This window comes from Pteropus medius, unplaced genomic scaffold, assembly GCF_902729225.1.
Source record: "Pteropus medius unplaced genomic scaffold, Ma_sr-lr_union100, whole genome shotgun sequence".
NCBI lineage: Eukaryota > Metazoa > Chordata > Mammalia > Chiroptera > Pteropodidae > Pteropus > Pteropus medius.
Window position 1 is genome coordinate 19,559,387 of NW_024349800.1, and position 19,475 is coordinate 19,578,861.

Genomic DNA, 19,475 nt, shown 5'->3' on the forward strand with positions numbered 1-19,475 from the left:
GGAGAATTCTAAGTGACATTTGCAAGAACCTTTTATAACTCAGACCTTGGATAAATTGGAGAAATGATGGGTGCTAGATGCACACCGGAAGTTTTAGGCTTTATTCTGATTTTTTTCGTCAGGAAAAATTCTTAAATAAATATCTTAACATAATTTGCTATTATATCTAAGTATGAATTGCTTTAGAATTTTGAAAACTATTATCCTATTTGTGTAAATTAGTCTTAATTTATATTTTCATTTGACAGATATTTTGATTAAAACAGATTTTATAAATTGTACCAGGTTAGGCCAGTATTACTGATATTTAACATTTTTTAACTTGAAAATTTATAATGTGAAAAACTGGCATTCATTGGAGCCATTTAATAATGGCGTCAGGGCAGCCATTCCAGAGGAACTTCAATGCGTGTCTTATTTCTTCAACCTGTGGAATGTTTGAACTCCACAAAATAATCTTTGGTATGGGCAAGAGCAGCATTGTCTTCGGAAGGAAAGCAGATCTGACTATAAGACTGAAAATTAAGGATGGTGTTTAGAATTAGCACCACCACGTATAGTTTATCTACTCTCATAGAAATTCCTTCCTTGGCTTATTAGCACCAATCCAAATTTTTTCCGTTTATTGATGTAATTATTTCCCTTCCCCTTTACTATAAAAACTCCTTGTCTTCACCCTATAATTGGTCCACTATCTGGGTTCTGCTGAGTCAGTATTTTCCAAAGAGCTATTCTTTGATCTCAAACACTTGTTGCCTCTCGCTATCTTTTTTTTTTTTTCAGTTAACAATGACTTTTCTAGTTGTATATCAGACCAAAAGGAATAAAGAATTATATTATGTGGAGACAACTTAGTCATTTAGGTCAATTACTTGATATTACTTGGTGATGCAGCCTATTTCTTACATACTGAATTATTTTTCTTATCAATAATTCTAACTTATAAATATTTTATCATAATAATTAAAACTCATAATAATCTGATAAGAGGCATTTATAGTGTTTCAAGGTTTACTAAGCAATTCTTTAATATATATATCATATAAAAATATAAGCTATTCAATCTGATAAAAATCTATAAACAAAGGTTGTAGATTTGTTTTAAAATATTCCAAAGGAAATTTTAGGAGGTCTTTGTAAAGACTGTGCATAAATACCTTTATATAGTAAAAAATATATTAAAATAACATTTATGATTATGGAATCTACATGTTACTTTTTAATAAAGTACTATAGACAAATTCTAAAATTATTTATCTAATAAATTATTTTTTTATTCTAGGAGAATTACTTACATTGCATACTTTATCCAATATTTCATTTCTCTCTATAATGAAGCATGACGTAAGTTAACATTAATTTAATTTATTTATACTGATTTACCCAACAATATCCTTCCATTTTAGGCAAGGTGACTAATTTATAATTAAAAACATTACTCATTTGAATGTGAAAAACTAGTATGATTACATAGTAAGTTATTATCAAAAATGGAACCAGTAGTGAATTGGAACTGGCTTTTACTGGCTTGGATGAACTGATTTGTTAGAAAGAAATTTTATGAGCAAGATGTTAAAAACAGCTTGAAGCTGGTCACCATCATGGCAGTATTCTCACCATTAAAATCAGCTAATGCTATAAATCAAGACCTGTCCTCCCCAGTAATTACTGAACATTTACCAGCACATCATTGACTTGGAACTTTTTGAGGATGAAAGGGAATATATTTAATAATTAAGATAAAACACAGGGTAAATCAAGATTGTTACAGGTAATACAACCATATGGTGATCTTCATTGGATCACACATTTGAAGTTATTATTAAGCTAATGACCGAAGAAACACAAATGAGACCCAGAAGGGGTTTACTAATGCTGCTCTCAAATCTATTCTTTATTCTACAGATGGTATGATATTTTTATGTGATATAGACATTTTCTCTGCCTAAATTATATAAAAGCATCCCATGCCCATTAGGCTGAAGCCCTATCTTAAATCCTATTGAAAGGTTTCTTTCTTTTTTTTTCCACTTATTTTAATGTATCATGTGCTCATTTGACATCAGGAATTTGGACATGCTCATCTCTCTGCCTGAAATTATCTCTAATTTATTTCAGTAGCTAACTCCTACTTACTCTTTCATGATAGAATATTTTCTCTAGAATAATCCTTTTTTAAGTTCTGGTTTGGATTTTTTATTCATCCTCTCTTTCTCAAAACTGGAATTTTCTTCTACTTCAAGGTCGTTCTTTATCAATATTCTTTGTGTGTTCCATTTTCCACTCAGTTTTTAAATACTGCAGCCCCTGGAGGTAATTCATAGAAATATGTTTCTCTAATAAAAGTCATCTTAGATTGAGGTCAGTAGCTTTAAATACTAAATTTATATTGATTACTCCAAAATGCATATCTTTGGACCCAACATCTACCCAGAATTCAAAACTCATATATCTACACTGTTGATTTAACATTTTAATTTTTATAACTAATAGATCTTTCTTTCCTGGAATGTCACAATCGAATTTATACCACCTAACATGATTCCTTCGAGTATCCCTGATATCAGAAAATGAAAGCAACTACTGAAGGTCTCAAGTAAAAAATCCAAAGTTATTTTCAATTTTTATCTTTTTAATTGCACCCGTGCTCTCCGCCAGTGATTCCTATCGACATATTAAAATTCTTTTACTCTGCTACATATCCAGTAATTATTAACCTAACAAAAATCATCAAAATCATCTTGTTTACATCTTCAAAGACTCTCTTTTCAAAAAAGGTCGCATTCATAAGTGCAGGGGTTAGGGCTTTAACATATCTTTTTGGAGGACACAATTCAACCCATAATATCACCTCCTCTGAGTGTGCTTTATGTAAAACTCATTCACATAATGCAGTATTTACTTTTCACTATAATAGTTGACATTATTTTATTTTTTATATTTAGTTAGCTAATGGTTTATGGTAAGTCTTCCCCCAATAAAGAATAAATTCCAGAAGGGAGTGATTGCGTTCATTTTTGCTCTTGTTGATTTTCCTTGATGTTACTTAGAGGAGTACACAGCATATAGTGTATACTATAAAATTGGTATATGTGTATATGAATTAATAATAAGTTTATTATAATATCTGTTTATCACTAATATTACTATTATTATTTATTATAATATCTGGAATATATGTCTACCATTTTAATTTTGACTTTATAGTTAGAGTTTTCTACTTAATTAAAATGGTACACATATATTCCAGATATTAATATTAATTAATTATTTATTATAATATCTGGAATATATGTGTACCATTTTAATTTTGACTTAACTTTATAGTTAGAGTTTTCTACTTAATGACTAGACAAGCTTATAGTGAGTTTTTTTTTTTTTTTTAAATCTAAAAGAACATAAGTGCAATTCAAGAGTGAGTCTCTCTCCATTACATTAATGTAGCACGCAATTCAAATTTTGGCAGTATTCCCAGGTAATTGGGGTTGCAAAGTCATCTTGTCCTCTACATCTACGTATAACGGTAAAACTTGAATCATTGTGATATATTGCAATGTTGTTAAAAAGAGTTGACCTCATTCTGAAAGACCCTTGATTATTTTTATTGACAGGTGCCATTTATACACAGGAAAATTATTATATTAATTTAAAAAAGATAAATCACGGAATAAGAATTAAAGCTACTACACATCTATGGGGTGAAAGATAAAAATTGTAATTAAACAACATGCTATTTTAGCAAGAATTTAATGTTATTGTATATAGTATCAATGAGGTAAGATATAGAACTAGATAATTTTTGGAATTATGTTATTTTAGTAAACTATATTTCTACAAGAAAAGTGAACTCTAAATCTATTAGAAATTGGCCTACACATAGTGGTTTAAATTTTCAAGGTTCTCATTGTTTGCATATTCTAAAAAAAAAGTTCATTCATAATAATTAGAAGATTTTCAGTTCAGCACAGTGCAAAAGGTGTCAATTCTACTACTCAAAGTAATTTAGAAAAAAAAATGAATATTTTCCTAAGCAAATTTTAGTGATTAAAAAACATCATTTGTTTTGAAGAGTTTCACTAGGAGAGGAAAAAAAAATCATTGGTTTTTGAGAAAAAGGGACTACGATATTTTCCTTACACAGTAATATATTCTCAGCAACAAATTTTAAAGATTTAAAATTGATGAAGAGATACAGCATCCATTTATGATCAAAACACTTAACAAAATCGGTATAGAAGGAAATTACCTTAGCATAATAAAGGCCATATATGACAAACCCTCAGACAGCATTATACTTAATGGTGAAAAACTAAAAACTTTCCTTCTAAGATCAGGAATAAGGCAAGCTTGTCCAATATTGCCACTGTTATTCAATATAACATTGGAGGTCCTAGTGAGAGCAATCAAGCAAGAGAAAGATATAAAAGGCATCCAAATAGGAAATGAAGAAGTCACACTGTCACTATTTGCCGATGACAATCATGCAAATATAGAAAACCCTAAAATCTCCACAAGAACACTACTAGAAACCATGAGCAAATACAGTAAAGTTTCTGGATACAAAATCAATGTTCAAAAATCCACAGCGTTCTTATACTCTAATAATGAAGTGTCAGAAAAAGAAGTGGAAAAAATAATTCCTTTTGCAATTGCAATGAAAGGAATAAAATATCTAGGAATAAATATAACAAAACACGTGAAGGACTTATACAATGAAAACTATAAGACCCTACTAAAAGAAATTGAAGAAGATACAAAGAAATCGAAAGGTATTCCATGTTCTTAGATTGGAAGAATCAACATAGTTAAAATGACCATATTAACTAAAGCGTTATACAAATTTAATGCAATTCCCATCAAAATTCCATCGGCATTTTTTAAAGAAATGAAACAAAAACTCATCAGATTTGTATGGAAGCATGAAAGACCCCAAATTGCCAAAGCAATCCTGAGGAAAAAGAACGAGGATGGAGGTATCACTCAGCCAGACTTCAAATTGTACTGCAAAGTGACAATAATCAAAACAGCATGGTATTGCAGAAAAATAGACACATGAAACAAAATTGAGAGTCCAGAAGTAAATCCATATTTATATGGACAAATAATTTTCTACAAAAAAGCCAAAAACATACAGTGGAGAAAGGAAAGCCTCTTCCTAAATAGTGCTGGGAAAACTGGAAAGCCACCTGCAAAAGAATGAAACTAGACTGTTGTCTATTACCACACACCAAAATTAACTAAAAATGAATTAAGGACCTGAATATAAGACCTGAAACAATAAAATGCATAGAAAAAAACATAGGAACTAAACTCAAGGACCTTGGACTTAAAGAGGATTTTATGAATTTGACCTCAAAAGCAAAGGAAGTAAAATCTAAAATAAATGAATAGGACTCACCAAACTAAAAAGCTTCTGCTCAGTAAAATTGATGAAGCAACAGAAAAACTTAAAAAAGTAAAAATATATATATATATATATTTTGGCTCTGACTGTTCAGTAAAATAAAATTTAAATTTTAATTGCAATAGAAATTAACAGTATTTATTTCTCAACCCGATACTGTTGACATTTTGGCTGGATAATCATTTGTTGTACAGAACTATTTTTCATGTGATTGGATGTTTAGTGGTATCACTGACCTTCTACCTGCTAGTTGCTAGTAGTAAAATCTCACCCCCATTTTTGGAGACAATTAAAAATTTTTATAGATATCATCAAATGTTAATGTGAGTGGGGTAGGGGAAGAGATTACTACATTAAAACAAACACATTTTTTCTGCCATACCAGATTTGTGATATGCAAGCATATATGTGTTCTGCCATTTAAGCAAGAAAAAAACAATCTCCAAAAAGTCAAAATCCAAGCTTGTGCTAATCATGGAATAATGTAGATACATTATCTTAGCCAGGTGGATAAGAAAATCCAAGCAGATAATTTATTGTCAAAAGAGAAATTATGGTTTGGGGTCAGAGAAAGCTCTAGAGAAACTGACCAAAGGGATATCCAAAATTTACTTTGAGAACATACCCACAACTCAGAATATACAGAAAAGTAAAGTTTCTTCTGAAGTTGAGCTTACAATAAAAATTAAAGGATAGTGGTCATTGCTATTATAAGGAAGAGTCTTAGAATAAAATTAATATGATTAATATTCTCAGAATATAAAAATAAAAACTCAAAAAAAGGAATATATAATAAATGTTTTAAAGAATTAAAGTGATAAAATCATGAATAAAAATAATTAAGAGATTATGGTACCATGAAACAAGCATAGATATTTTTGAAAAAAGGATCAAATGACCATCCCAGAAAAGAAATATTTTATTGTAATTAAAATTTTAAAAGATTGATTAAATTAGATATAGTTCAACCGAGAATCAATAAACTGGCTGAAAAAATCTAAGGAAATTTCTTGAAATGTATTCCAAGGATATAAAGCAATAAAAACTTCAGAGAGGTTATGAGACAAAGAGGATATTATATACATGTGCAATCTACATATAACAGAATGAATAATTAAGAAGAATAAAAAGGGGACTCTAAAGATTCCATATTTAAAGTGATATTGTCTAAAACTCATGAGAAATGGAGAAAAACATGTCCTAAAATGGAAAAACATAGAGGTGAGAACTGAATAAATCAAAATTAGTAATATAAACTTAGATCCTGTAATACACCAGATGGAGAATGACTTAAAAAGAACCAATAATTACGTGTAGAGGAAAAAGAATTAAAATTCTGCTTGCAGAATTATCATATTATTAGAGGCCAGAACACAAAGATGTCTATAATAAATTTATAAATTGCTCAAGTAATACCATACATTGCTCAAAGTTCTTAGCAAATATACCGGCAATACTCCTTACCCATAAGTTTGCATTTCATATAATAATTAACTATTATTTTAGTTGTAAGTCATCATATTATTTTATTGTTTTAGTCAATGCATTTATTCATGTTTATCAATTTTCCTATAACAGTCAACTTATATTTTTCTACTGAGCTATAATGTCCAAGTTAAAGGAAAAAAAATTTAGAGACCAAAAATATCAAAAAGCCTTACTGTTTTAATTATAAAACAAATTTTGGGGGGAAGAATATTTCAAACCATTGGGGCCAACACAATTGGTAAAAATGTAAACTGTAAGCTTTCTTTTGAGTTTCTTATGCACGTCTGAGAGAATAGAGAACTGTTACATTACAAACATTGTTATTCAGGTATACATTTTAAAGTATATGAGTAAAATTGCTTAAAGATAAAAAACAGACTATCTTTTTAAAATATACAGAAAAAAAACAGGAATTAAAATTGATAAATTCAATACAAGATGGGAAATGAGAAGAAATAAAAATGAAATTAAGAAAGTAAAAGCTTGATGAATGTACAGAACAAAAAGGAGATATAGATAAAGCCAATATATAATGCAATCATATTAAATAAAATAAATAAAATTAGTCTAACTTAGATATTTTCACCTTAAATTAATTAAAAATCTTATTATTAGATAATCTCATTTCAGGATTTCTTTTTAGTGGCAAAACTAAAAAGAAAACAAAAGGAAACAGCAAAAATAAAAGTAATAAAGGGAAATAGATGTCTAAACCACAAAACAAAACTGGTTCATAATATTAAAACCAGGAACACAGAATTTTTAAGGGGCAAATAATTATTAAGGATAAATTGAGTCATTACATAATAATAGTTTACAATGAGTAAGACCAAGTCAACAAGAAATTATTGACTTAAAACTGCATTTAGTACTATGTTAACAGCATAGTATTAAACTGTTTGAATTAATAATAAGTAAATTTAAGAAGACAAATCCACAAACATAGTAAATTTAAGCCTTAAAATTTCTTTTTCACAACTAGATAATTTACAGTTGGTCCTAGGATATTGGTGTCTATCTGAATATAAATTTTTCCATACATCATTTCAAAAAAAGTAAGATAAATCTATGGCCATGCCACCTGAATGTGCCGGATCTTGTCTGATCTCAGAAGCTAAGCAGAGTTGAGCCTGGTTAGTACTTGGATGGGAGACCACCTAGGAATATCAGGTTCTGTAGGCATTAAAAAAAAAGTAAGACCAAAATATCCACTCAAATTGGATTAAAGACTAGAACATGCAAAGTGAAGCCATAAAACTCATTGAAGAAAACAGGGGTAGGACCTTTGACATCGGTTTTGGCAATGAATTTTTGGATTTGACACCAAGAGAGAAAAAAAAGACTCTATCAGTCTAAAAAGCTTCTGCGTGGCAAAGAGAACAATCAACAAAATGAAAAGACAACCTACAAAATGAAAGAAAATATTTGCTAATCAAATATCTGATAAAAGATTAATATCCAATTTATATAAAGAATTTATACAGCTCAATAGAAAACAAAATACAACAAAAATTTTAAAAATAGAGGAACTGAAGACACATTTTTTTCCAGAGATACAAATGGCCAACAGGTATATAAAAAGGTGATCAGCATCATAATCATCAGAGAAATGAAACTGAAACTCAAAACAAGACATCTTCTCATACCTCTTAGAATGGCTATTACCAAAAAGAGAAGAGATAAATAGTTCTGGCAAGGATGTAGAGAAAAGTGAACCTTAATTGCACTTTGGAAAATAGTGTGGAGGTTTCTAAAATTTAAGAATAGAATTCCTATATAATCCAGCAATTCCACTTCTGGTTATTTATCCAAAGATATTGAAAACACTAATTCAAAAAGATATATGCAACCCTATGTTCATCACAGCATTACTTACAGTAGGCAAGATATGGAAGCAACCTAGGTGTCCATCCATTGATAGATGAATGAAGATGTCACACACACACACACACACACACACACACACACACACAATGGAATATTATTCAGCAATAAAAAAGAATAAAATCTTGCCATTTGCAACAACACAGATAGATATAGAAATATTATACTAAGTGCAATCATACAGTATTTGTCTGTCTTTGACTTACATGTGTAATCTAAAAAATAATAATAAATGAATGAGCAAAACAAAACAGAAACAGATTCATAGATACAGAGAATGAACTGATGGTTGCCAGAGAGGAGGAGGTTGGGATGGGTGGAAAATGTGAAGGAAAATAAACACAAACGTCCAATTATATAATAAATAAGTCATGGCTGTAATATACAGCACAGCGATTATAGTCAATATTATAGTCAATATTATAATAGACTTTATATGGTGAAAGGTGATTACTAGATTTATCTTGGTGATCTTATCATAAGGAAAATCAGTGTTGAATTACTATGATGTACACCTGAAACTAATATAATATTGTATGTCAACTATTATTTAATAAAATATAGTGTCTTTGATTTAGGGCTTTATAATAGTCATGCTCTCTATTTTAAACTGCTTCCATGATTAAATTAAATAATTTAGAACATAATGAGTGTCTATAATTTTAAAAGTATTCTGATATTGTTTTTCTTTTACAGATAAAGCATTTGTTCTCTTGGGGTGAAGATTTTCATATTAAATAAAATATATTTTTGGATATATGACTTTCATAAAAAATACAGTAATTTGAGTATTGATTTGGGTATGCATTAACAAATGCATACTGATATAGGATATGTATTCTAAATAGTTGTTTAGTTTAAAACAATATAAAACAATGGAAATGGCTTATATTCTTTAATGTAGTTTTCCATTTTGATAATATTTTGTTAATATGTTTTAGTAGGAAAAATTCCATATAATCTCAGTAATTTTGAAGTTTTAGAAAGTTATTTTATCAAGAATTATAACATATTATTTTAATAATCATCCATTTCATAAGAAGTCATTCATTAAGTTAATGCTCAATTCTATATTAAAAATAAACTGAAGTATACATTGCAATATGTAAAAAAATACAATGCTTAAAACACTGAAAATGACATCTACATTGGAGCAATACAATGTTAATGAAATGATCAATAATGTAACATTTAAGATGACAGACTTTACCTTTTTGTAGTGAGAAAATGGAATCCAAGAATCAACTCGAAATCAGAAATCTATTACAAATGTTATTAAACTCCTGCACATTATATGTGTTATCTTCAGAAAATAAGCTGTTGAAAGGCCAAATGTATTATAAATCAACAGAGGGCAAAACAAGAGGAAATGGAATAATAAATTAAAGTGTGAAGATATTTCCTTAAATTTAAGACAGAATTTACTTTATTCTAAAGTTACATTTATCAAATAATGCCATTATATGGCACTGAAAGATCATTATTTTCAAACTTCGCATAATATTTGGTAGTTCAAATTTTAAAGTCAAAATAAGACAATTTTTAAAATAGCATGCTTGGAATAAACCTAAATTAATGTCATTTACAGATTTCTGGGCTTTGGGCTTCATAGCACAATGGCCTCATCCAGAGAAAAGAGGCTGACTCAGCCTAATTAAGACTTGTGATGAATCCTGGTTGCCAAAAGCTGAAATGCATTGATTTGAACGGAAGCATGGTGTGGTGGAATGAGCAAAGGTTTGAAGTCACATCAAAAGGTTATGTTTAGAAATGTCATCATTGCCAGTTTTGTCACTCTGAGAAAGATATGTGATATCTCAATACCCTATTATCTGGCTCTGCAAAATCTACAATGTTGTTGTACATTTGATATGACATACAAAGTGTAGATCAGTAGCTAACACACTAAGTTCTGGGATCAGACAGACTTGGTTGAGATAATGCCAACACAAGTTACCAGATCTTGGTGGGTCAGTCTTATATCCAATGGTATATGAGGATAGCAATATGTACATTTTCTTGGGAATATTATAAGGAGGCCAGGAAATAATGAATACATCTTATATCATATTGCCTGGCCAATAGTAATCAATCAATACATTTTTTGATTGGTAGCTATTTTCATAAGTAAAAATACTTATATACTACACTGTTCCTGCCACATAACTATGTCCTAAAAAGTTCATCTTCGTTATGTTCTACTCCATAATTCATTGCTATTATTAATGTATTTGAGGAAACAAATATAGTGAACAGTCTACACTCTTTGGCAGCATGTAAATATTGGCTTCACCGCTTACTAGATATTGCAAGTATGTATTTGCTTGGTAACTTATGATTTACATAAAATACTGCTTATGAAAATAATTCCCAAGAAGACATACAAATGACCAACAGATATATGAAAAGATACTCAACGTCACCAGCTATTAGGGAAATGCAAATTAAAAGCACAATGTGATAACAACTCACACCTGTTAGAATGGCTATTATCAACAAGACAAGTAAAAAAGGTGTTGGAGAGGCTGAAGAGAAAAAGGAATCTTCATATGCTGCTAGCAGAAATATAAATTGGTACAACCACTATGGAAAGCAGTATGGGGGTTCTTCAAAAAATTAAGAATAAAGCTGCCATATGACCCAGCAATACCTTTTCTAAGTATCTACCCCCAAAATTTGAAAGCATTTATTCACAAAGATATGTGTACCCCCATGTTCATTCATTACAGCATTATTCATGGTGGCCAAGACATGGAAACAACTGAATAGTCCTTCAATAGATGATTGGATAAAGATGTGGTATATATATGTGGAATACTATTCAGCCATAAGAAGAGATGAAATACTGCTTTTTTGAAACATGGATGGAGCTAGAGAATATTCTGCTAAGCAAAATAAGTCAGATGGAAAAAGTCAAGAACTACGTGAATTCAGTCATATGACATAAAAACTGAAAGCAACAAACAAACAAAAAAGACAAACAAACAAAAACTCATAGACACAGACAACAGTACAGTGGTTACCAGAGGGTAAGGAGGGGCCGGAGGTGGTAGAAAAGGGTAAGGGGGGTCAAATACATGGTGAGGGAAGGAGATTTGATTTGAGATGGTGAATACACAATGCAATATACAGATGATGTACTATAGAATTGTAGACTTGAAACCCATATGATTTTATTAACTAATCACCCCAATAAATTTAATAAAATTAAAAAAAAAAACAAAAAGAAAAGAATTGCCTCAGATACAGGTGGAGACCCTGGGGAAATGGCTTGGTAGAACACAACAAATAGTTAAAATGACCTGCATTGGATGTGTACATGAATGTGAAGGCTGGAGAAAGCAGGGTAGTGAAAGCAGAGAAGAGCTAAGAGCTCATATTGTCAGAAATAGCTTAAGTTTACGTAATTGTAATTTTTTTATTATTAAATTTTAGTTATTTACATTTCTTTGGATTTTATTGTTGTTGTATTATTGCTTTTTTTGTTTCTTTATGGAAATTACAGAAAAGGGCTAATGACCATATCAGTGTTATTTGAGCTCATTATGATCTGGAATCTGTACAGAAATCAAAGACTGGTGGTGTGATCAGTTCATTGACTAATGCAGCAGAAGCAGAAGCTCATAGCCAGATGTGAATTTTGGAATGCTATGCTTGCCTCTCTCTTACTGAACATGGCTTAAGATTCCAGAGAGATTTCATTTGAAGCTCAAAAGGAAATACCTCTGCTGACATCTGGTTACAAAAATGCCCTAAGCAATTGTGGAATAGTTTCCTAGTGGGTCAAATGAGAATAATGAGAGTTATCCTACCATTTTCTATAAAATGTAAATGCCATGAGAACTAGAATTTGATATATTCTGTTTTTCATTAGATGTGCAGAAATTAACCTAGAGATACAAATATATATTTATTATGTAGATTAAATCATATTACATAGAAAAGAACCATATGTAATACCCAGCACATAAATATAGCTAGGATATGTTAGTTTAGATCTTTCATCTAATATCTTAATACTTTATGAATAAATAGCATTAATGTACTATACAAATAAATATATATCTGTTACTTATATGAATGCTTATAATAGATGAGCATCATGTTTGGTGCTATAAACACAAGATTAAAAGCATCTAAGTAATTCAAGATTGACTTTGTTTTTGTACTATATGAAGTCCTTCATTTGCCTAAAGAATAATTTCTACCACCTCTTTATCTCTGATTATGAAGACATTTGATAAAATGTTTATTTAACTTCATACTTCAGAAATACAAACTAAATATGATCATTATGAAAGTAAAACAATATCTAGAACAAAAACTATGATATCAAGAAATTACATACTTCACAATAAAAAAATCAACATTATTAACTTTATCTTCTCAGATGATTATAGAGAATTAAATTTCATTTTTAACAAAAGTAATTCAGTACATAATGTTATCTTTTTTTTACAACTTTATTGAAATGTAATTGAAGAAAAACAAACTGCATACATTAAAAGACTATTATTTGATCATGTTGGACACAGGTATATGCCCATGAAACCATCCTCATAACCAAAATAATAAACATTTCTATTCTTTCCAAGTTTTCTTATTCCCATTTTTAATCATTCTTTGCTCTACCTGTCTCTAGGCAACTATTGACCTACTTTATGTCAGTATAGATTAATCTGCTCTTGTAGGATATTATGTAACCAGAATCATTCAGCATCTTTTGGGGAGGGAATGGGGAAGAGGGCTGTAAGCTAGTTTCTTCTATTTAGCATAAAAAATATTTTTGAAACATTTTCATATTTTGAAAATGTTTTTATTGCTGAGCAGTATTTTATTCTATAAAAATGCCACTATTTGTTTATCATTCACCTTTTGATGGATATTTTGTCCCATGACTTCATCAGCTAGTACAAATATTAATGTGCAATGAACATTGGAGTAAAAGCACTTAAGGAGCCATAAGTTTACATTTCTCTCAGATAAATATCTATGAGTAGAATGTCTGAGTCAAATGGTAGGTGAATATTTCTCATTTTAAGAAAGACATACCTAGAATTAGAATATCTGAGTCATATGAAAAATGTGTGAGAATTGCAGTTCCCAAACATTTCAACCATCACTTGGTATGATTACTCTTTGAAATCCCAGCCAATCTAATGTGTGTTTAGTTGTGTCTCATTGTGGTTTTAACTCACATTTCCCTGATGGTAATGATCTTAAGCATATTTTCTATGCTTGTTGAACATTCTCATAGTTTTCTTTGTGAAAGGAATTTTTTGGCCTACATTGTAATTGGGTTATTTGTCTTTTTACTATTGAATTTCAAGACATATGTATATATTGTGGGTAGAATTTCTTTGTCTGTTACACGTGTTGTAAATATTTTACTCTAGTTTGTGGTTTGCCTTTTGTTTGTTTATTTTGGTGGTATCTTTTGAAGATTGAAAGTCTATAATCATATAGTATACTTTATTGTCTTTTTCCATAATATTTGTTTTTTTGTGTGCGTTATATCTAAGATATACTTGGCTATCTGATGTTCACAAATATTGTATCTGACTCCCATCTTTTCTTCTAGAAGCTTTACATTTATAGGTTTAAAATTTATGTCTATGATCCATTTTGAGTTAATTTTTGAGCATGTTGTAACATAAAAGTTGATATTTTTTCCGTATAGGTATCCAATTAATCTAACGTGTGTTAAAGAGATTTTCTTTTTTCTATTGAATTCATTTTAAAGATTGTTGAAAATAAATTGATTATGTATATGTGTGAATGTATTTCTAGACTCTCTATTTTATCCAACCTTTCTATGTGTCCACCTTTAACAAACTTAACAAACTTTTGATTAAAGTAGTTTTATAGGAAATATTGACATTAGATAGAAGTCTTTCAACTTCATTATTTAAATTAAAACAAACTACTGTCATTATTTAGTTTCCTTACATTTCCATGGAAATTTTAGAATCTACTTGTCAATTTCTACAAATAAACACTTAGAAATTTTTATTGGAATTTTGTTTTATCTGTAGATCAATTCGAAGAGAATTGCCATCTAAAAAATTGAATCTTCTGATTCATTAACATTGCACTTGTCTCCATTTATTTAGATATTCTTTCATTACTATCAGCCATGTTCTGTAGTTTTTACCCCAGACGTGTAAGACAACTATTAAATTTATTCAAAGGTATTTTAATTTTTTTACTACTGTAAATGATTGTTTTAAATTTTATCTTCTAATTTTTTTAGTAGTATGTAAGAATATGATTTATTTTATATTAACCTTGTATTCTGCTTTTTGTTAAATTCACTATTATTTCTTATTGCCATTATATAATTTTTTGGATATTGTAAATAAGCAATTATATTGCAGGGAAATATGGAGAGATTTACTACTTCCTTTCCCATATCATGACTTTCACTTTCTTATTTTGTTGTTCCCTTGTTGCAATTGTTATGAAAAAATAATAAAAATGATCATGTTGTCTGTTCAAAATCTCAGGGTGAAATCATTCCATATTTAAATATCATTAGCTGTAGAATTGTTTTAGAGATGCCTTTTATAAATTTGAGATAGATTTACACTATTTCTTTTTTGTTGATTTAAAAAATCATAAATGGCTTTTGAATGTTTCAATCATTTCATTCACTGAAATGATCATATGGTTTTCATATTCTGTTAAAATGGTAACTTATGTTGATTTTTTAATGGCTAGCTTATATTCTGAAGATCAATTACATTTGGTCAGAACATACTATTCTTTTTATATATTGTTGGATTCAATTTGTTACTATTCCATTTGCATATTGTTTATATTAATGAGGAGTATTGGTTTATAATTTTCTTTTTTATTGTTGTTGTGCACTAGTATTATTGTCTCATTGAATAGTTTGGATGAGTGTCATATCTATTCTTTTGTTTTCTGAAAAGTTTGGGTAAGATTGATACTATATCTTTTTAAATGTTCGATAGAATTTATAAATAAAACAGTATTAGCTTGAAAGCTTCTTAATGGCAAAGTTTTAGTTTTTAACACATTCAATTTGATAAAATATAAAAGCTATCAAAATTTCTGTTTCTTTTTTTTATCAAATGTTTTGTTTTTCAAGAATTTCATGGTAAAGTGTTATTCATCACATTCTCTTATTATTCTATAAATAACTATAGGATCTGTGTTGATTATATTTGCCAATTTCTGATAACTTGTATCCTCTCTTTTTTTCCTCAGGATTTCTAGCTGCTTTTTTAAATTTTTTAATCTTTTTTATGATTCAGCTTTTGGTTCTGTTCTGAATTGCAAGTTTTGCCTCCTTTCTACAATCTGCGTGCTATGATCTACAAGTTTGTGTTCCCTCAAATTTCATATGTTGAAATCCTAATGCTTGTTAAGATGTTATTAGAAGATGAGGCCTTTAGGAGGTACTTAGAAGTAATGGTGGAGCCATCAGGAATGAGATTAGTGCCTTTATAATTGAGCTTGCAAGCCCCCTTCAACTATTTGAGGGCACAAACAGCAAGCAGCCTGCAGTCTGTGACTGAAAGAGGGCCCTCACTTGACCACGCTGGCACACTGATCTTGGACTTCTAGCCTCTAAAACTATGAGAAATAAATTTCTTTTTATAAGCTACCCAGTCTGTAGTCTTTTGTTATAGCAGCCCAAATGGACTAAAACACTGCTTTTGTTTGCTTGTTTGTTTGTTTGTTAACTCGGTTGCTTTTAGTATTGGTTTCCTAATTTTTAGTTGTAATCATCAGGAATAATGAGCTATCTAGGTTTTATATGACTACATAGGAACCAGAACTGTCCCAGTCAAGTGAGCTTAATACATAGTGTAACTTTAAGTGTAATTTCAAGAAGAAATGAATAGAAATAAGAGATTGTCAGATGTTAGCTAATTTTTTACAATGAAAAGAAATAAATTTTGAATGGCCTTAAAATTATAAAATAACTATATTATTAAGAAGATTAAAAATTACTTTTGAGTATAAAATTCTCTTATATAAGATGATGAAATTAGGATTCCTATATTTATAAACTCTAATCTTTCCAAGTACAAATTATTATTTCTAAATTTATTTTTATGACACCTTTGGAAAAGATCAATTGAAATAATTAATCTTAAAAATGCATATAGGAAACGTTACATTACAATGAATGTTGAAAATCAGAAATAATACTAAACTGTGAGGGTTATAAATGACAATGCGAACACATGTAAACTTTCAAATTGTATCAGTAATAATTTTTACGTTCTATTTCAATTTTTCAAAAAAAATCAGAGATTATCAAAGCACATTTATTATTTTTTCCCTTCAACAAAAATCTTTCTGATGTCCACATAAATCTGTTCAAACCTCTACTGAGAGTTTTCCTAGGATATTGCACAACTTACTGTGGAAATTTCTTATTCTCCTGAGTTGAATCTACTCTCCTGAATTGCATGTATTCCTATTTTTCTGTTCATTCCCTGTGAATTTTTCCCTCTTTTTTTTTTTACATATATATTATATATACAGATATATGATATATATACATATATATGTTATGTGTATATGATATGTGTTACTCATATCTATCATAATGTATATATTATATATAAATATAGTTAAGTGATTCTAATATAATACTATTTATAATGTATATACAATATGTACCATGTATTCTATAGTACATATATATTACATTACAAATAATATAAAAATATGTATTATATATATTTAAGTGATCATTATATATCTTAAGATACTGAATACAAACATACCTAAAAATAATCTAGCAACGGATCTGATTAAGTTTTGGCCTGGATATAAAATTCAATATTAAATCGAATTTTTGTTTTCCTTAGAAACGTGAGGAGAATATTAATATTTTATTACTTTGTTTTGCTCAAGAGCCATTTGATAACATTATAATACTCTTTTTTGCCTTTTTAGAGTACTTGAAATTTTCTTTCATCCTTAGTGTCTGAACCTTCCTGATGATTCATCTAAGTTTGGGTGTCATTATCTTTTGATTGCTATTACGTGATGAGCTCTATCAACGTGGAGACCTAGGCCTAAAAACTATAGACATTTTCTCCTTCTGTGTATCCTTTCCCCCCTTCATTCTGGATATTTTTCTTACTTTTTACTTTAGGATTTTATGGATCTTTGCTATTCACACTTGTTCTCTATCCTTATATCAGCCATATTAATTCATTATAATATATATTTTTTTTAAATGAGCAGTACTTTTAACAGTTTGTTCTACGTGTTACTTTTTTACATTAAGTAGAAATTCTTTCATGATTGTACTATAATCTTGATTCTCTTTGGGACACCAGTAGAGCTGTGTGCATTTATACACAAGTGCACATATGTTATACATGAACTTTTTTTTTTAATCATTTGGTTCATAGAATTATATCATTTTCCTTTTGTGCATATTTTTCTATTACCTTATTGCAATATCTATCATGTTGTAAATTTAATTATCATTGGTTTTTAATTAATTTTAAAGGACTTACCAACAAAAACAATGAAAAGGTGTTTTAGTGCTCTATGTCTATCAATGGAGCTTTTGAATCGACAGTCTTTCCATTCACATAGGAGTGGACTTTACTTTGGGAAAATACTAAATACAAGTGATTTAGGAGTATATAAAATTGGAAAGTACATTGGAAAATTTTCTCGAGACCTCAAGGTTTCTTCAGAGACACAGCTCTTTATTTTTATACGGCTGTCTGTAGAGATTTTACATGGAGAATGGGGTCCAGAGTAGAGCTAACCCCTCTCTAGGAATACTTTAAAAAAAATGACTGTTTTCAGGCCTTCATGGAACTCCTACATTCTTCCCACTTAGCATTTCAATGACTTCAGTTTTTCAATATAGTGGAAAGAATGAGTCCTTTTGGGGCCTTAATTTCCTCTGTGGAAGTACAAGTTAGCAGCTTTCTCATCCCTTAATCCATCAGTTACCACATTTCCAGCTTCTTTCTTTCTTGTCCTCCTTCCCAGCAAATGTTGATGGGCTTTGGCACATTTTATATCTCTTTATTGTGGATATATAAATCAGTAACATTAAGTTAATTCCATTAGAGTTTGGTAGACTGTAAGAATTAAGTGAGATCATTTGCTCATAATTAAACTAAATGTCCTTATTATTAGAAATTTTCTTGTCACATTTAAATGATTTTCCCACAAACCATAGTTTATTAGTAAATTTTTCTCTTAGTATCACATTCAGGCAGACTAAAAACAGATTATAATTGGGTTATAAATTATTCTCACTTAAAAATATGATAGGCATTTGAAGCATGAATGGTCGATCACAGTTGTGAGTGGAGGTAACATGTTTATTAGAACTCTCTAAACTAAATTTATCATGATGACAATAAGGCTCTGCAGTGCATTACAGAAGCTGAATGCATGCCTTTTATCTTAACTACATTATGCATTCTATAATTTTCTTTTTTAAATATATAATAAAAGTTTTACATCTTACTACCGAATATATGTGTAGGCTGCTTGACATCACTTAGTAAAATAAAATATTTGCACTTTAATCAATCTTACAAAATTCCAAGAAGCAGTCATACAGATTTTTAAAATGAATAGTCTACTTCAAATTGAAAATAGATTAACTGATTAAATTTCTCTATAAATAAAGTCGGATGAAGTTGTATAACTTGAAAACTAATATTTGTTCAATGCT

The 19,475-nt window shown here is 29.3% G+C and overlaps 1 pseudogene; it reads left to right on the forward strand.

Annotated features, from left to right (window-relative positions):
• The first annotated feature begins 7,956 nt into the window (after window positions 1-7,956).
• On the forward strand, window positions 7,957-8,074 carry LOC120622654 (uncharacterized; annotated as a pseudogene).
• The last annotated feature ends 11,401 nt before the right edge of the window (window positions 8,075-19,475 follow it).